Source organism: Myiozetetes cayanensis, unplaced genomic scaffold (genome assembly GCF_022539395.1).
Source record: "Myiozetetes cayanensis isolate MyiCay16 unplaced genomic scaffold, myiCay2020 scf10, whole genome shotgun sequence".
In the NCBI taxonomy this organism is placed as follows: domain Eukaryota; kingdom Metazoa; phylum Chordata; class Aves; order Passeriformes; family Tyrannidae; genus Myiozetetes; species Myiozetetes cayanensis.
In genome coordinates, this window is record NW_026086605.1 from 21,622,656 (window position 1) to 21,629,544 (window position 6,889).

The window sequence follows — 6,889 nt, forward strand, 5'->3', positions numbered from 1 at the left end:
ATAGGAAGTACTTTCTATTTCTTATGTCAAATGAAAGTATCTTTCTCTGCTTCTGGAATACTAACAAGTCTGAATTTAGTGTGGCTGTAGGGTGTTAGCTGGGAATGAACAATGAGAAAGGAGAAACATCCCAGAGATTTTCATGAAGCTCTGGAGCATTCCATGCATATGGAAACATTTGCAGTAGCAGTAGTGCCAAATTACCTCTTCTCACTGTAAAAGCTACATTCTGACCACAGCAACTGCAAGAAAATACATTTCTAAGGTGTCAGCTGCCAACTGTTTAATTTTGCAGGCCAGGGGGGCAGTGACACCTTGTTTCCTATGTATTGCCCTGCTCAAAATTCAGTCTATAGAGAGCAGAAGAGGAAACAGCACAGCAGAAAGAAACAAAACTCTTCTGATTTTTGATGAGGTGGGAGAGCCACATACTGGATGTAGAGCAAAGAAGCACAGTTCTCCATTCTGCAGTTATCAGCTGCATGGGTAGTTCCTGGAATGCTTCTGCAATGTCTGTACATTCAAATGTACTGCAAGTAAGCCGTAACTTAAGAGTATTTAACATGTTTTGTTGCAGGCTCAAAGCTGACTGTAGGCCATTATCACCATTTTAAATATTACTCAATTTATCTTTGCATGTACTTTTAAATTATTTTGTTATCAGAAAAAAAATCAAATTATTTTATCTTAATGGCTATTTCTTTCCTTCCTCTGTGACAGAGTTGAACCTTTCCTAAATGACTTTTTCCAAACGAATGCCATCATTATCATTGTCTTCTCTTTTTTTTTCTTCTCTTTTCTTGTTCTATTTTTTCCTCTCCTTCTTTTCGTTTGTTTTTCTATTTTTTTTTCTTCTTTTTTTTTTTTTCCCCTAATATATTTTGGCATTAGATGTTACTACAGAACAGCCAAGCCTGGGACACTATGGACAGGTGCTGGGCAAGATTCTTTACATAGCTCTTCTGTGACAAGGCACCTCAACCCTTGGCCTCTGTCAGCTGCTGTTCTTCTGGTCCTGCATCTATTAGCGGTTTCTCTCTCTGCTCCCTGCATGTCCACACTCTCTCTTGTTCTGCTCCTGGACCTCACAAGTTCTTGCCTTTATGCAGCTTCTGCAATTACAATCCTTTACTGGAGAGACCCTGAGCAGAAGCTAAACTATGCAGATTCAACATATTGGGCTGTTTATGGGTTAGGTGGACTTAGCTTTTTTTGTTTGTTTGGGGGTCGGGTTTGTTTTTTTTTTCTTGTTCGTTTTTTTGTTTGTGTCGTTTGTTTTTTAGTTTTACTTCTCTTGTCTTAGAGAAATAAAATTTTGTCCTATTTTGTAGGTGATGAGGAGAGCAGAATGGCAGCGGTCAGGGTGGAGTAATTTACACTTCCTCCTTCCCTCTGCCGAGGCACAGACTGCCACAACCTTCAGTGTGATCAGCTGGATTTCAGTGCACAGGTCACGGTCCCCCTCACACAGCACCTCTGTGCTCATCTGCCTGCATGCACTAAAGGCTTTGTGAAAAAGGGACACAGGTCCCTCACTACTATAATCTGCATATCTGCTTTGCATTTTGGTATCTGTGATATTATTGTTTCTTAAAAACATATTCATGGGGGTTTTTTGTACTCAGGATTTCTTTGTTTTGAAGAAGACTAGTGATACTTGTTTGTTAGTGTGCAATGGGACATAAATTTTCTTAAAGCCTAAAGACAAATCCACAAATCCAAAGACCATGTTATCCGTTGTGTTACTCTGTTGATCAGTGTCATTGGACATAATAATCTCTCTTTCACAGTCTGTGTAAGAACAATGTCACACAATGCCATCTGCTCTTGCACTGGCAGGTATATTTGCGAGACATGTGGCAATTAACATTTATACCTCAGCTTGGCACTGGACATCTGACATGCAATCAAAGGGGTCCCCAGAGTGTTGGAGCTCTTTCTACAGCCACTTGAAAGGTACTCACTTTTGGGGTTTGAGCCTTGCAAATCCATGAACCTCGATTCTCTCGTGACTTCAGATATTAAACTGACATTGATCCTTGTGTACTTTAGTGAAGTTATTCCCAGGATTCTCTCAGCTGCAAGATTTGTAAAGCAACTGTGCCACAGGGATACACCTTGTAACCATCAAGAGCCACAACTACCCCTCAGAAACACATTGCCTGTTCAGAGCCTTCCTGACAACAGCTAGTGCTGCTAATGGCCTTCCCTGCTGATACTCACATTTGGAAATACACTTAGTGATATTATTTTTAACTCTTCCTGAAAGTTATAGAAGCACTGGTTTCCTACAGCAGCAGAAGGAAGCTGACATCCCAAGGGTTTTGTGCTGTGGACACAAGAACTGTATAAACTCAGATGTGTGTGTATGTGTGCAAATTTGTTAAAATGTTTTGCTTCAGTTTAAACCCACATTTTTCATCTCCTTTAAGAGTAATTTGAAATTAAAATATAGAAGGCGTGTTTCCTTTGCTAAAAGGAAGTCTATGCTCACTGTCATTTCATGGGCTGAATAAATCTCCTCCTTTCATGAAATCTCTCAGATACACAAAGTAGTCAGTAGAATACTTAGGTGATGTTCCCAAATAAATTTTCTTCCTGTCTCAGTCCTTTGTTCAGAATCTGTTTTGTTTATCTCATTTTCAGATCTAATTTTCCCAGGGTTTCTATTGCATTATGTTCTCTCTGCCCTTGCTCCCAGTCTCCAAGAGAAATGCAAACCTAATTAAAGACACATGGCATTTTTAGGCTATGTTAGTTAAAGATATTTAGATTGAAAATAGGCTTGCATGAAGCCATGGGAAGTTGTTTCCAGGCTTGGTTTTTCAGAAGAGAATTGCCACAAGCGTACTCTCAACTTACATGGAGGACATGTAAGGAAAATATTTCATAGAGAGTGCCATAATTACTGGCACCAGTACAGGCTGGGATCTGACCTGCTGGAAAGTAACTTTGCAGAGAAGGACCTGGGGGTCCTGGTGGACAACAAACTGTCCATGAGCCAGCAGTGCCCTTGTGGCCAAGAGGGTCAATGGTATCCTGGTGTGCATCAGGAAGAGCATTGCCAGAAGGTCGAGAGAGGTGTCCTTGCTCCTCTACTCAGCCCTAGTGAGGCCACATCTGGAGTGCTGTGTCCAGATCTGGGCTCCCCAGTACAAGAGACAAGGAGCTCCTGAAGAGGTCCAGTGGAGGGTGACAAGGATGATCAATGGATTGAAGTGCCTCTCTTACAAGGACAGGCTGAGGGAGCTGGGCCTTGTTCATCCTTGAGAAGAGGTGACTGAGAGGGGACCTCCTCGGCATACAGAAGTATCTAAAGGGAGGGTGCCAAGAGGATGGACCAGACTCTTCTTGGTGGTGCCCAGCTATGGGCAGAAACTGATGCACAGGAAGTTCCACCTGAACATGAAGAAAAATGTCTTCACTGTGAGGGTGACTGTGCACTGGAACAGATTATCCAGAGAGGTTGCTAATAGTGTAATTTAGTAGCACTCCTACTAATCTTTCACTGATCACACAGTAGCTGAATCACTCTGACTCAATTTTAACACTACACTCCTAATTTGAGACTTGTGACTTGAAATCTAGGAATCCTTCCCACTACAACTTGCACATGGTATCCTTATTTTGGCAGTAGTAGTAGAGGAAAGGCAGGAAGGCACACAGGAAGCTGTCTAGAACCTGAAAAGTGTTGATGCTTTTACCTAATCAGATATAAATAATATAGTCTCATATATACTACCATACCACCTTAAAGAAACTCAAATTCAGTCGTTGTTCAGACAGCAGAGTCAGTTCAAGAAGTTTAAAACACAATCAAATCTCTCTTGCTAACAGAACAAAGGATACTTCCTTTAGGTAATTCAAAAAGAAAAATAGAATCTATGATCCCCACCTTCACCTTAACAGTGCTCCAGGACAAGCACCCTGTCTCTTTCACAGCCATTCTTGCCTGACCTGTTCTAGAAAATTCATAGCACTTTTCCAGTGAGTAGGGAAAGTAGCCTACAAATTATTTTCCTTAATAAAAAGCCCACATACATAAGAGGGCTTTTTTCACGGCATTTCAATTTATAAGACATTGGCTTAATTTTCCTTGTTTGTTACTGAAAGCTAGATTTATCCTCACGCTAATGAGGTCTATAAGGTAGCCAACAAAGACCATTTACAAAGAATTCTGTAAACAGTGGCCCGCTAGAGATGCGAACCACTTTATACCCCTCTACTCTCTCAGAGTTGCTCTTGCTGGTTTGACTCTGTACTCCTTTGGCCTGTAGGCCACTGGAGTGGCACTATGTGTCTGGCTGATACACAGCTACTGCTGTTCATGGAAATCAGAAGCCTCAAAAATCTGCAACAGCTAAACAAAACTGAATCTACCAGCTAGCAGAATCTTTTGAACCTCTACTTTCTTGGGTCTATGATAAGTGCATATTAATAGCTCTTCCTAAGCCTTTGAATAAGAATTTGCAGAATGTGGGTTCTAAATATTGGTGAATTTGTTTCTGTTGAGAGAAACTGTTCGGGCAGAATTTTAAAAAGACCTGGCACTGAGCCCCACTAATCTTCTTATTAATGCTCTTCTTATGAATCTTCCTGATAAAACTGTGAACCCAACCGATTAGTATTGGCAGAGTCTGTATACACATTTGGATTTGGAGTAAGCGCGTTATTATCTGCTGAAAAACAGAACTAAAAAAAAGCTGCACTTCTGTTGTTCAGGCAGCCCTGGACAGTTAACATACAACAGTGCTTCTTTCTGCTATCACAGTATTTGTATTTCATTCCCTCACTCAAAGCAAGGCATTACGGCAGTTACCCTGCTGAACAAATTCCAAAAAGCTCATGTACTCCCAACTATTTTGTCCCTTGCTGTGCTGAGGACGGCTTCCCAGGCTACTATAGCTGCTTCTCTTCTCCCGTATTTGGAGCTGGCCTTCAGCATGGAGATCCCTTGTGGGTTGCTGTTTAAATTCCAGAGTCACTGTTACACATTACCATTTCCTTCAGCTGATGTAAATCAAATACAGTATGAGTGAAAAATGCGAGTATAAGCTTGGCTAACTGCTTCGTGAGGGGAACTGTGATGAATGCAGAAAGTTTGTCTCAGGACACACCGTTTCACAAGCACAGCATGCTTTGCACAGGGGGATGTTTCTGAGGCCATTGCCCCTCCTTCGGCAGCAGTTTGCACACACTTTACCACTGTGTACCGCACTGAATTGGCAGCGCTGGCACAGTCTGCAACAGTAAAGAATCACACTCGTATGGAAAATATTGTTACCTGGCATCAGGGACCTTTTTCTATACACAAGCCCAGAACGTGCACAGGAATTTCATTTCACCCCTGACATGTTAGGGCATCTGCAGCAAACTTAGTAGCCCTCAATTTTTGCTTCTCATCTTCCAGCAGCTCCAAGGCAGCAGAACCCAAACATCTCCTAGTTTCAAAAAATGTTATTATTTTAATTAATCAATTGTTGTTTTTTGTAAGTGGACTGAAAACATGATATTGTATGGAACACAATACCTTAAATAGGAATGATTTTGAAATATTTTAACAGAACTAATAGTTTATTGCTAAGTTCCTTTAGGATAAGGTTTATGAACTTCTCATTCCTATCTCTGAATACTTGCATGGCAATGTCACCTGTGTTGTGGGCAAAATGCCAGCCCACTAACACTTAATCCCTACAGGAAAGCAAGGCAAAGCACAGAGATCTTCTCTATGGGTAAGAGATTTACAATTTAATATTTAAGAGCTATGAATCTGGCTATAGAGGAGACTTAAGAGAAAGATGAGCATATTTTCAGTACACTTCAAAAAGATTCTAAAACAACTCTTACGGACATAACACGTAATGAGGACAGTTTTTTCAAGCCCAGAAGTGTAGCATGAATTGATGTAATTCTGGATTCTTCTCTTTGCTACAGGATAAAACCCTCACTACAATCCTAATGATCTTTAAACTTATGAATGGCACAATGTTGAATACACAGTGTCCTTTCTGTGACACTACTGCATTTTATGAGGAACAGAGAACAAAAAGATTCACAGAGCAATCTTACAATGAGTTCTACTGAATTTTCTGCAAGTACAAGGTCCAATTATACGAAAATAACTGCAAGTTCAAGATCTGGGGGCAGGAAGAAGGAATTATCTTTGCATTAGGTTAACTGTCTTTATTGTAATTATTTGAAGCTCCTCTGGGACACTTACAGAGTTTTAGTCAAGATGTAATAATGAACAGGACACAGACAAGACACTGTATGTAAAAAAAAGTATATTTATTCTGTGGAATATTCCACTGTATATGAAAGGAGTTTATAAGTATATACAAAATTTCAGTGCTGTCTAGCGATTTATCTTCTAAGTTTTGTCTAATTTGGCCATTTAGTACTTGGTGATGTCAGTAAACTCCTATATGTACTAATATATGGCTACAAATCCATAGCATGCATACTAAATCAGATAATTATATCAGCCATAAAGAATCGATGAAAATGATAAAGATCTTCACGATAATCCAGTTAAAAGGCAAATACATACAGGCATACATTCAAAGAGCTCATTATTACTAGATATAGTAGTATTTAATTTTAGCCAGTTTCAGCCAGTCTTGGCTTTGGTTTCATGGTGAGTTTGAACATATACAAAATTGCAAAGACCCCTGAGCCTGTTCATTCTGCTGTAGGGAAATAAATAACTTATGGGACTCCAAACCAGCAAAACACTTAAAATTTCTGACTAATCTTACACCTAGCAATACACACATGCTCTAATATTTTAGTACATCAAATCTAATATGAGGAACTATTAGGAAAGGAGTTGATACTTACAAGCAGACAAGAAAATATTACAGACAAGAAAAAAGCCTACAGAGGCACT